Raw genomic sequence first — 14,223 nt, forward strand, 5'->3', positions numbered from 1 at the left:
GTATACCACCAGAACATTGGAAACATATCCGCGTCCTTGTAACACTAATTTACTGCAGGAAACAATTGTATCTCTAATGAAAAGAGTGGAAGCGTGGCCTCACTTTAATGCATTGCATTTCAACCCGCGAGGTATCAGGGTCAGTTCGTGGCCAGTGTGTGTGAATGTCAGAGTTTATTTACAGGTCATCGCTGCGTCTTCAAGACTACCTAATGTGGTGACCTGAGTTCGCGGCCAGTAAAATAATCGTTATATAATATAGACGCTATCCGTGAACAAGGTGACCTGGAATTTTCTTTAGACCAGAAATATGTTAAATGAAGATATTCAGCGATATAATTATGGTATGTCAATAATAGATTCTTAATGCGTTTTCAACAAAACCGTGATATCTATTATTTTTTATTAATTTAACAAGAATTATTCCACCATATTGACTAATGTATTAAGCATGAAATCGATGATTCTCGATACTGTTAATTATCGAATCAAACAGCAATGCCCGACAAACCACTAAAACAGGTTTGTTCGAAGAACGCGCCTATAAATATTTAAAATATGTACGGATACTTCGCGTGTGGCCGGTTGACTCATATGTTTTAATTTCACTTCCATTCATATTTTGGTTTTCTGTTTTGTATCTATATGTTTATGACCAGCAATATGTAATAATGTAAAATAAGACGCGAAAACTCCGCGTAACATCCCGTTCTGCGTGTGATGCAGCTAAGAACTGCACAGAAAAAGACATTCGCTATCCTTGATCTCATTCACTGAACTCTACCTTTCACCAACTCCAACCACAATCAACGCCATATTTCTTTTTTAAAGATATTCATTGTTTTTGCAAGTATCTTAAGTTATTGAAATACATTTGCAAACTATAGTGCATAAAAAAAACAGTTGTTATTGGAGTTTGTGCCGATATCTTTAGGTATAAGAATAAATCCTTGAATACGTCTGAAATTTGTGACAAAAATTTACTTTGCGTGAAACATTACCGGCCTTTAAAGTGAAATTATGGGCGTTTTCACTGTTGAATTGAACTGAAAAGAATTAACTGGTCAAAAGAGTTAATTTAAATGTGGTAACTGGCTAATTATCTTCAACTCATCTTGCTAACAGTTGTTTAAAAAAATATATTTTATATTCGATATTTTACATGACTCATCCAGTCCTCTAAGCCGAAATGATCCGTAAAACAAAATGATGTCTTTGTGTCGTATAAACAAAAGACCTATATATAGGTGTATTCTAGGTCTTTTTATAAACGAATCTGCACAAACACTAAATTTAGACTTACAACGTTCATCGAATCATTCCTGTCGTCAGTTGTCAAAATGAAAGTACGCTAGATATTCAAATGCATTATTTTCTCTTCCCGGGATATTGTTTTAGTATGTTGATGCTGCATTAATTAACAAACAAAAGTGTATATGATGTGAAAACACCAAAAACAAAAAACAACGGTTGCGATAGACACCTATAAACATAGCATATACTGTTAGATGCTAATAATATTACTTTAACCGTTTACAACGTATGCAGTAAAAAAATGAAATGTTTGAACAAGAACACATGCTTATTAAATAAAGTAATTCTGATGTATTTCACATTGCCATAAGCAACATAAAAAAATATGTCTTTTATGCACTAGTTAAAAGAAAACTTGTTTTTAAAAAGTTAATTGAAGTAAAAGCACCGCTTACCGTCGTGTTAAATCTATTAAAGTTAACAAGAGGGCCAAGATGGCCCTAGTTCGCTCACCTGAGAGGAGTCGGTTCATTCAATCTTTACCAAATGTCAAACTTGACCTAGATATTGTCCAGACAAACATCTTGGTCAAGTTTCATCATTATTTTATCTGCGAGTCAGGATCAATGTACCCATGAAGTTTCATGATCCTAGGCGTAAGCATTCTTGAGTTATCATCCGGAAACCACTTTTCTAAGTTGAGTCACCGTGACCTTGACAGCCATTGTGTGAATACGTTTTTTGGCATTGTGACCTTGACCTTTGACCTAGTGACCTGATAATCAATAGGGGTCATCTGCGATTCATGATCAATATACCTATGAAGTTTAATGAACCTAGGCATAAGCGTTCTTGAGTTATCATCCAGAAACCATTTTACTATTTCAGCTCACAGTGACCTTTGACCTAGTGACCTGAAAATCAATAGGGGTCATCTGCGAGTCATAATCATTGTACCTATGAAGGTTCATGATTCTAGGCATAAGCGTTCTTGAGTTATCATCCAGAAACCATTTTACCATTTCAGGTCACCGTGACCTTAAACTTTGACCTAGTGACCTGAAAATCAATAGGGGTCATCTTCGAGTCATTATCAATGTACCTGTGAAGTTTCATGATCCTATGCATAAGCGTTCTTGAGTTATCATCTGGAAACCATTTTACTATTTCGGGTCACTTTGACCTTTGGCCTAGTGACCTGAAAATCAATAGGGGTCATCTACGAGTTATGATCAATGTACCTATGAAGTTTCATGATCCTAGGCCTAAGCGTTCTTGAGTTATCATCCGGAAACCTTTTTACTATTTCGGGTCATCGTGACCTTGACCTTTGACCTAGTGACCTGAATATCAATAGGGGTTATCTGCGAGTCATGATCAATAAATCTATGAAGTTTCATGATCCTAGGCATAAGTGTTCTTGAGTTATCATCCGGAAACCATTTTACTATTTCGGGTCATCGTGACTTTGACCTAGTGACCTGAAAAAATAGGGGTAATCTGCGAGTCATGATCAATGTACCTATGAAGTTTCATGATCCTTGGCATAAGGACTCTTGAGTTATCATCCGGAAACCGTCTGGTGGACGGACGGACCGACATGAGCAAAACAATATAACCCCTCTGCTTCGAAAAGGGGGGGCATAATGAGATAACTGCCCCGCTCCCAGCAGCCATGTTATTCAACTGACCGGAACCATTTTTAACTCAACTCTCGTATCAAGGAAACAAATGTTCTGAGCAAATTTCATGAAAATTGAGCCAAAAATGTGACTTCTACTGTGTTCACATGTTTTCACTATATACATAAAGAGAAAAATGCCCCGCCAACTGGCGGCCATGTTTTTTCACCGATCCCGACCATTTTCAAACTCGTCCGAGATATCAATAACACCAATGTTTTGACCAACTTTCATGATGATTGGGCAAAAATTGTGACTTCTAGAGTGTTTACAAGGTTTCTCTATAGCCAAATAGGGAAAACTGCCACAATATACATATAGAGAAAAATGCCCCGCCCACTGGCGGCCATGTTTTTCCACCGATCTCGACTTTTTTCGAACTCGTCTGAGACATCAATTGAACCAATGTTTTAACCAACGTTCATGATGATTGGGCAAAAATTGTGACTTCTAGAGTGTTTACAAGGTTTCTCTATAGCCAAATAAGGAAAACTGCCCCGACCACTGGCGGCCATGTTTTTCAACGGATCGGAACCACTTTTGAACTCAACCAAGATATCATTAAGACAAACATTTTGACAATGTTACATGAAGATTGGGCATGAAATGTGACTACTACAGTGTTTACAAGGTTTTCTTTTTTGACCTAGTGACCTAGTTTTTGACCCGGCACAACCCAGTTTCGATCTCGGCCGAGATTTCATTGGGACAAAGCTTCTGACCAAGTTTCATGAAGATGGGGCAAGAAATGTGGCCTCTAGAGTGTTTACGAGCAAATGTTTACGGACGGACAGACGGACATACGGCGGACAAAGACCGGTCACAAAAGCTCAGGTGAGCTAAAAAGTGGAACATCAAAAGTCAGGTGATCCTGCATCCCGATTACAGAGGGAGTAATCGCGTGCATAGACGTAGATAACATTATTAAATATTACCTGAGCTAAGACACCTTATTTAATTACCTTCCTTTATTATACATTGATCAACAAGCCCCTGTTTAAAATTAAATTATCAGATTTAACATTCCTTGATCACCGGATAAATATTAAATTCTTTTACAAATTATTAAATGACTTGTATCAAAACTAAATTTATAAATTAAATCATATTAGATGATCAATTAATTTAAACCTTCCTTAACTTATAAAACTGAAGCACTTATTAATTAAGCACATTCTTCAACGGTTTTAACTACAAAAAAATAAACAAACTATTATTTATACTTATTTACACAAAGTATAATTGCGAATGAGAATAAAGTATAATTATAAATGTTAATTATAAAAAAATGATTTAATTTGAGAGGGCTAATTTATTATCTGGAACCATACTGTGTCTGTCATAAATTTGAGATATATCCACTGATAAGGCACATTTGAACACCCATATAGCCATAAACTAGATGACAAAATTGGCAGTTCTGTATGGAATATTACACAACATTAGTGACTGATGTCAAGTTGACATATTTCTTGGGTGGTTTTATGGATATAAGGGAAAGTTAAAAAAGAAAGAAAGGAATCCATCTCTGTATGCACTTAAATTGAATCCAGATACTGAGATATGCTCAGTTGTTCATTGTTTAAGAAATCAATACTTAACCATTAACCATTATCATATTATACTTAAAATTACTTAACTGTAATTAACATGCACAGGTTGAATTTGACCTTAAATTGCAATTAAATACTATCCATAACCCTTGTCAACTGTAATCTCTCATAATCTCCCTCCTTGTATTGCCAGCCTGAGTCCATTTCTGTGTAACAAATTTATTTTTTATTCATTTTTGTATAATTTCAATCATCTTGAGATATAATTATTTATTTAAAAAAACATGTTTATCACATTCTTACAGTTATATTGCCATTTGCCTTTATTAATGCACCTGCAAAATAGGGTAAAAAATCTGTAGTACATTTCTTATGTTAAGGTAGCGCACCCCTAATGGGCACATATCCAAATATAATTTAATTAATTATTTTCCTTATCAGCATCATTTCACTGAACTACATGCACATTTGTAGGTAGGCCTTCCATGCTTTTAAAAAAAATATACCGATTTTTTCAAAACCACCCTCACGCTCGGCTTTTGTCCAGTTTATTTTCACCCTGGGGTATATAAAAGTTCCATAATTCATTCAAATTTCCAAACATGGGCATGCAGTTGGTGTTTACATATGCAGTAAAGGTGTTTAAAGTTTAAACAAGATGAAATAAGTATTCTTTTACAGACATTTATTTTTTATCTATGGACTAGCGCCATGAAATGTAAGTGATTTCAGCCAAGTAAAAATTGGGTCGGTTAAAAACAAAGTGTCATAAAATTCAAAATAGTATCATTTAAGTTATATATTAAACTTAGTTTTTATAGAAACACTATATACAGCAAAAATACCAAGAAATAGACAGATTTACCGTTTCTTTTTGAAATAAAAATAAAAATGCAACATGCATCATTCGAATTTTCAGCAGTAAATTACCCAATTTAGCCATAACGTTGTTTTAATTTTAAAAATTGAAGGATGTGCATACAATTTTCAACATATCTAACAATAAACATAGCTTATATGCTATAATAAATCAAATTACGTTAGAACAGAAATGAAACGCGTCGCAAAAAGTATGCGATGTCGGAAGGATTCGAACCTGCGCGGGAAGATCCCAAAAGATTTCTAGTCCATCGCCTTAACCACTCGACCACGACAACTTCACATCAGTGCACCCTTGAATTAGATATCCATAAGTAAACAGGTAAAAAGGCTCGTCGATCTTCGAAGAAATTGCGAAATCGTATTTTTCAGATGATAATTGGATCAAAGTCAATATTTATAGTGAAAATAATGTATTCTAAATGAATTAGGTAAACACATATCAAAATTCGAAGTTTGTAAAAAATAAAATGCATCTCTCGGAAATAACCGATCATTGAAGATCGGCAATGATCGTAAAATAAATCGCGGGAAATCATTAGAGGTGCGCTTCCTTAAGGATTTTCACTAAGCAAATGTGGGCAAAATACAATAAAAACAGCACTTTAGAGAAAAAGATTTGATGATTCAACGCACCATTTGTATAGCTTTAATCACTCAAAATAAAGAAGGTTTTTTCGAAAGTAAAAATGGCTGATACTATTAGCAAGTATGTGAAAATTTGGGTAAATTAAAACGTGTATAATTTGATTGTTTCAAGGGACATCAGTATGAAAATATGGGAAACCATCAAACTCAATCAGCACATAAAATAATGCTATTTATGATATCATCCATGGTATATGGTTTCAGTTTTAGTTGCTACAACAATGAGGGGTTTGATGGAAAATAAAAATTAGCTTAAAACATGCACTTACAAAATGGGGTTACTAAAATCTGGTATAATTTCCTAGTGCAAAAGACTATCTCTATGAAAATGTTGGACTATATAAAGTACAATCAGCACTTTATAAAAATATAAGTTATCATATGATGCAATACATCCTTTTTTAGCTTTGGTCACTCAACATATGCATTTTTTGGCAGAAAATCAAAATGGCTGAACGCAAATATCTGAAAATATGGATAAGTTAAAACTTGCATAATTTCATTTTTTAAAGAAATATCACAATGATAATATGGGCAGCTATAAAACTCAATCTGCACGTTAAAATAGTACCATTTATGATACAAGCCATGGTATATATTTTCAGTTTTTTTTTTCAATACAACTATGAATAGTTTAGGTGGAAGCTTTTTTTTGGCTTAAAACATGCACCTGCAAAATGGGGTGTATAAAATCTGGTGTAATTTTCTTAGGCAAATGAATATCACTATGAAACTGTGGAGCTAAAAAAAGCACAATCAGCACTTTAGAAAAATATATGTTATAATATGATGTAATGCACCCTTATTTTACTTTGGTCACACAAAATATGCAAGGTTTTCGCGGAAAATCAAAACGAATGAATGCAAATATCTGAAAAACAGGATAAATTAAAATTTGCGTAATTTCGTTACTTAAAGGAATATCAAAATAAAAATATGGGCAGCCGTAAAATTCCGTCAGCATTTTAAAATGATACCATTGATGATATGATCCATAGTACATGTTATCAGTTTTAGTCGCTAGAACTATGAAGAGTTTGGATTGAAACAAATTTTTGCTTAAAGCATGCACCCACAAAATTGGGAAAATAAAATCTGGTGTAAATTTCTTATGCAAAGGAATATCACAATGAAATATGGAACGTAATAAATAACAATCAGCACTTATTTATTTTATAAGTTATGATATGATGCAATGCCCCCTTTTATAGCTTTGGTCACGCAAGATATGCAAGGTGTTTACGGAAAATCACAACGACTGAATGCAAATTCCTGAAAAGAAGGACAAATTAAAACTTGGATAATTTCATTATTGAAAAGAATATCAAAATGAAAAGAAGGGCAGCCTTAAAACTCAGTCTGCACCTTAAAATGATACCATTGATGATATGATCCATAGTACATGTTGTGAGTTTTAGTCGCTAGAACTATGAAGAGTTTGGATTGAAACAATGTTTGGTTTAAAACTTTAAAGCATGCACCCACAAAATGGGGAAAATAAAATCTGGTGTTAATTTCTAATGCAAAGGAATATCACAATGAAAATATGTGACTTAATAAATTACAATTAGAACTTTTTAAAAGTATAAGTTATGATATGATGCAATGCACCCTTTTTTAGCTTTTGTCACGCAAAATATGCCAGGTTTTTGCGGAAAATCATAACGACTGAAAGCAAATACCTGAAAAACAGGACAAATTAAAGCTTGGATAATTTCCTTATTGAAAGGAATATCAAAATGACAAGATGGCCACCTTAAAACTCAGGCTGCACTTTAAAATGATACCATTGATGATATGATTTATAGTACAAGTTGTCGGTTTTAGTCGCTAGAACTATGAAGAGTTTGGATTGAAACAATTTTTGTCTTAAAGCTTGTACCCACAAGATGGGGAAAATAAAATCTGGTGTAATTTTTTTAGTAAAGGGATACCAATATGAAATATGTGCAAAGAATACAATACAATTAGCACTTTAAAAAATATCAGTTACGATATGATGCAACGCACCCTTTTTAGCTTATGTCACTTGAAATATGCATGTTTTTTTATGGAAAACCAAAATGGCTGAAAGCAAGTATGTGAAAAATAGGGTAAAATTAAAACTTGTACAACTTCATTATTTAATGGAATATCACAATGAAAATATGGGCAGACATAAAACCCAATCTGCACTTTAAAATGATACCACATATGATGTGATCCATAGTTTATATTCGAAGTTTTATTCGCTAAAACTATTAAGAGTTTAAATTGAAAATCAAATGCATCGGCAAAATGGGGTCAACATCCATATTCTCGCGGTATTCCTATTTCCGCGGTATTTCAATTGCGCCCCTTAGTGTTGTTTACCTGTTAGATTTGGTGACCCTATTTCTTTTGTCGTCAGAAAACAGTATTTTCAGTCATAATGAGCAATATTTTGGTACGTTGTGATTGTTATCCTTGAGAAATACGTGTTTTCCACCAAATTAAACACTATTCACATTCAATTTTTCAGTATTTCAGCTTTTTACAACTTGTTGCCCATCGTCTGCTCGCATTTTCCCGATCTCATTAATATGCAAATTTTACAAGCTCCGCCCACATGACTAAGGTTACACAACACATTTTAAAGATGAGGCCTTAAACCACTTAATTTTATACTGTAGGATGAACCTGAATGATCATGAGGGTTGGGTCTTAAAGGTGCAACGATCAATTATCTATGATGATTTATGCATGTAGATGTGATATGTATAAACATTGGGTGCATCTGACACAGTGTACACATGTTAAAATGCTCAGAAGAGGAAGACCCTTTAGGTGCATGTATTGTCCAGAGGAGTAGCATTATGACTGTTGTGCAGTTCAAACGATTGTTAAACTACTGTGTTCATATAAAATCAAATTTAATTTTTAATAATTAATGTTACTATTACAAAGTTAAGTTTCAGTGCAGATATCATGTTTTAACTGTGATTTAGTGACCTAAAGCCTGTTGGCCTACTTACCGCGAGAACATGAATATGGCGTCTCGTACGCATCAGTGAGCAGTATGGTGTATTAACTGCTTGACACGAAATAAAACATTATTTATATGAATAAAAATTAGATGGATATCAGTGGAAAAGTAGTTTATCTTCGCAAAGGAGTCCATAATTTATAAATTAAGTATTTATTTCAACTTTAATTTTTATTTGAACGTTAAGTACCGCGAGAATACGGATGACCAGTATAAATAAAATCTTGTGTTTTATTTTATTATCTAACACAATATCACTATAAAAAACTGGGCAGTGATTAAACCGAATCCGTACTTTAATAAAAATGTCAAATTTAATAATATCCATGGCATATTTTCTTAGTTAAATTTGTCACAAGTTTACTGACATTGGGGAGCAAAACGTGTATTTTCCGAGAATAGCGTAAAAATGCAGTAATGTTTGAAACGATTCTTACCGTAGCATCCAATGATGTCGCTTGTTTACTGAACTGGTCTGGTGAAAATGTGATGATTTTTGCCGGTACTTTATCCTTTAGGTTCATTATTCTTTGAGTTCTTTCCTTTTATTTACACCGAAACGAAAGTACATTTCACGCGAACATGCATTCGACTATTCGGTACGTTCCATGCAAATAGCGTGTGTATTTTTGGATTGATCATTGTATTTTTATGTACATAATTTGATGATTTAATAATACAAGTCGGTTATTAAGATGCACAATATGTATTTCATAATATAGCCACAGTATTATACATATACTGTTTGAAACGGTAGGGTTGTGTTTACATGAAATAGTAGGGTGATGTCTTTAGCAAGCGGGTCACGTGGTATATATATATAGCAGCAGATCTTTTTATGTACTAATACTAACACTATATACTAATATGTCCTCAGCGCGAGACGCTACATGCCGTCCCTCTTGAAAGATACCGAAAAGAATGACTGTTTGCAGTTCATTGGTACACTAACCTTTATATGTTCCTATGTAGCCGGATCGAGCCCTTAGCTCGACATGCCCTAGACCAGACCACAATACTAACCTGGCATATTACACAAACACATAGGAATGCTGTCTTTGCTTTTATAACCAGAAACACTAACGTGTGCGCTCTCCCTAATACCAAATCTACTCAAACTCAGCCCCTCTCTTCTTTCATCAAATAAATGACCTATCAAAACTAGTCTGGCCCTTACAACACCACAGTCTCACAAGACACTTAACACATCAATAAGAAAGAATTTACAAAGAGATTGTCTTCCCCCCAACGAACTAGTCATCTCGGCCAAATCAAACAAACATAGTCCCCTTCTTCTATCATCGTATACATGATCTTTCAAAAACCAGCCTGTCCTACGCAATAACATCCAAACTATATACCAAATAACAACAGAGAGAGCCCACGTTACCGCAAGTTATGACACAAAACAGCAGAACTACACATGTATATAAACACCAATACTAACACTATGTACTAATATGTCCTCCGCGAGGGACGTTAAACGGGGGTGCAGTGTATCGGTGCTATACATCGGGCACTTAAAAGAACCAGGGGCGCCTCTGGAATCGGGGTGTTTCCTGTATCCTGCTCGAACCCCCACTAACACCTCTCATGGAGCGGAGAGCACAACAACCACACTTGGGTAAATGAAAGCCAGAATACAGGACATAATCTATAATACTATGAGTTTTACAAATTAACATCAAACATAAATAAATCATATGATATATCAACGGAGTTTTTAGATCACTTAGTTACTTAACCGATCCAACTATAATAGCAAATACAACATAACAGCAAAATTAATACATCCCAGCTTGATACATGGTCTGGATGTTTGGCAGGCGGGTGGGAAGGAACGATGGTGACTCTGGGTAGGGCTTTGGATGGCTCGATGGTTGGTTCTCGACTGATTTGTTGTCGCGCGCAGCAAGTGGGTGGATGAGGGTGCTTGTCTCGGGGGTCTTCAGCGGTTGGGTGCTCGGGTCGGGGCCGTATGCGGGCGCGGGGGGGGGGGGGTGGGCTCGGGCTCGCTCGGCGTGGGTGCGCTTGTGCGGGGGCGGCGGGTTCTGCGATCTGGGAACTGCAACAATATACAACCCTTCACGACTGACCGACGACCGTAAATTACCGACAGACACCTCCTCTTCCGCTCCAGACAAATGCACAACAATCACATACCACACACTATACACAACCATACACAGATCACCACCAAGGAACCCGGAACACACGGGCGTGGCGCACTCATACGCGCCACCCGTTATGAGTGGGGGTGTGAGAGCGATACGTGTGGGTGTTCCGGGTCCTACGTTCCGGGTGGTGTTGGGATGTGGGTCGCGTTGAGTGTCTTGTACATTAGTAATGTGCGGGACACTCGGCGGGATCCGCTCCTCATCACCACCTTTAGGTAGATAGCACATTAAGGTCTCATTGGCCAACGTGCAATGAACTCTTTTAAAAATTAAAGTATTTGGCGATTACCCGGGAAACCGGGGTAAATTTGACCTACTTTGACTCTAAAATTAATCTTTTTCCCCTGAGAGGTCACAGGGGCAGGTCGGGCTACCGTAACCTCGTGAAGAGGCCAGTAGGACCTGTAAATAAACTCTGAAACACACACACAGGGGAGCGGACAGTCTGCGTTCGATCGTCGAACAGTTCACAACGTTAAATACGTTGCATTAATTAAAGACCTTATACCATTGAAATTATCTGGGACTTTGGATGCCTTTTGAGTAGAAGTGACCCAAGTTACTTTGCGCACTACACCATAGCTTGCTGGGTAGCTTCAATAGAGACTCATACCTTTGTCCGGGTCACAGGTTTTCATTGGTAATATAAGACAGTGCACGTTTCTGTTCTCTTAGGTCAGCCTGAGCAAGGGACATCTCTGTGACTTTGGATACTTTCGAGTGGAGGTGACCCTGGCAACTTTGCGCACAACATACCATAGCTTGCTGGGTAGCATAGAGACTCGTATATAAGTCCGGGTCAAAGGTTTCCATTTCAGTTAGTGCACGTGTCAGGTCTCGTAGGTCAGCCTGAGTCTGTCAAGCTACTGATTGTCGCTTGTACAACACTGACCGATTGTCTTCCTTGCATAATGCAGAGGGGGGACATTGATTGTCTCCCTTGCATAAACGCAGAGGGGGGACATTGATTGTCTCCCTTGCGTAACGCAGAGGGGAGACACTGCAGACTCGTTGCAATAGGTGTAAGACACCCGGGGTGACCCAAGTCACCCAAGACACCCTAGGTGACCCAAGTCAACCCAAGTTGACTCAAATCACCCCAAGTTGACCCAAGTCAACTCAAGACGACCCAAGTCGACCCAAGACAACCCGAGTCGACCCAAGTCGACCCAAGTCAACCCAAGTCGACCCAAGTCGACCCAAGTCGACCCAAGTCGACCCAAGTCAACCCAAGTCGACCCAAGTCAACCCAAGTTGACCCAAGTCAACCCAAGTCGACCCAAGTCAACCCAAGTCAACCTGAGTCGACCAAAGTCGACCCAAGTCAACCCAAGTGATCAAAGCAATCCAAGTCGCACAGGGCATACGGAACCGGCTTGTATAGAGGCAAATTATATTATTTGTTTATCAAATCACACGGCTAAGGAAAGCCCGAGGAAAAGCCATTATATATACATGTATATATATATATATATATATATATATATATATATATATATATATATATATATATATATATATATATATATATATACAGTCCACTCTCGTTATCTCGAAGTCGGCGGGAATAAGAAAATATATCGAGATAACGAGAGTTCGAGATATCCGATATGGCGTTTTTAAAGAAAAAATAAGACGAATATTTACCTTGTTTTTAACAAAAATATACCTTCTAAGTGGTCTAACTAAAGCCGTCACCGTGTGGCAGAATACTCTCTACCTGATATACATGTATACGCGTTTTTACGAGGCATGATTAAATTTAAATGCTTAAAATGACGTTTTAAGTATTACATAATTGCATGAACACATGCGGTTATAATTTTTCTAAACTGTCGAGTAAACATCCGGTAATGTTGCTATTTATAGTTATGATGCAATTGACGTCCAATCAAGACGAGGGTTTTCCATCTAAACATGCGTAAATAGCGTTCCAGAATACTGAACATTTTGTAGTTTGAAATGCAAAGTTCAATCAGTTATAAAATAAAAAATTAGTCTTTCGGCCTTTCGGCAGGCGGTGCATTAATTGCAGTTAATTGATGTTAAAGTGACAGTTAAAGTGGCAGGCCGTACTCAAGTTTTAATTGCTAACGACATTACACACGTGTGATCATTGATGCAATCAACGGATCGATTTCCTACCGAACAGTATCGGGAGCAGCCGGGCGAAGCGGGGCGGTGAAGTATCAAAGAAAATTTTTCTCACCTTTTGCCGACACTGGGACAGTTATTTGCACTTCGAGATAAATCACAGTAAATACATGTAAAATCTGGACTCGGGACAAAATTTTATATCGACATATCGAATTATTCGACATAACGAAAATCGAGATATGCGATGTTTATTTATATAGATAAAGAAGGAAAAAAGTTGGGACATTGAGCTTACTTCGACATATCGAGAATATCGAGATATCCGATGTCGACATAACGAGAGTGGACTGTATATATATATATATATATATCCCGAAGGAACGGTAGACACGTTACAAAAACATTACCCAGCAATTAAAAAATAACATATTCAGTCAATGTCAACAAAGTACTCGCTCTAAATTCGCTCTTAAGTTTGTAGCTTTTACCCACTTCGCAATCAAAATGGCGTCGTCTATATTTTTATTCAGGTCTCGCGAAATCCCGTGACGTGTAAGAACTTGGCAGGCTGGGATATACCATAAGAGCGAGCTGCTTGTCTCTGTTATCTACGTCTCTGTCGCGTGAGAGTCAAGATGGCAACGTCCGTGCCGAGACAGTTATTTTTCGTCGTTTTATATCCTTCATTGCTTTTGTATAATTTTAAAATGACGCTCAATTTCCAGCCATATCAGTAAAAAGGTGATAAGCGTTTATTTCGTACTAATACTTTATGTATATACTTGGATCCCTGCAAATGTTCTTACTGTAGTGAAAATTTGTTGTAATTAGGTCATCCCGCTAGGTAAAGTCGATATATATAGCGAATATTAATACGAAATAACACTAGTAACTTTCTGTTTGTGCTTTCATATGGCTTGAAAAGTGAG

General features: G+C 36.6%; 2 protein-coding genes across 4 annotated transcripts in view; one reads left to right on the forward strand and one right to left on the reverse strand.

The window, feature by feature from the left end:
* Positions 1 to 14,223, reverse strand: part of LOC127836674 (ras-related GTP-binding protein A) — a 378,726-nt gene that overhangs the window by 314,340 nt on the left and 50,163 nt on the right. The window lies entirely within an intron of this gene.
* The window catches only part of LOC127836334 (uncharacterized), a 493,739-nt gene that overhangs the window by 112,119 nt on the left and 367,397 nt on the right, over positions 1 to 14,223 (forward strand). The window lies entirely within an intron of this gene.

This window comes from Dreissena polymorpha, chromosome 1 (assembly GCF_020536995.1).
Source record: "Dreissena polymorpha isolate Duluth1 chromosome 1, UMN_Dpol_1.0, whole genome shotgun sequence".
Taxonomy (NCBI): Eukaryota; Metazoa; Mollusca; class Bivalvia; order Myida; family Dreissenidae; genus Dreissena; species Dreissena polymorpha.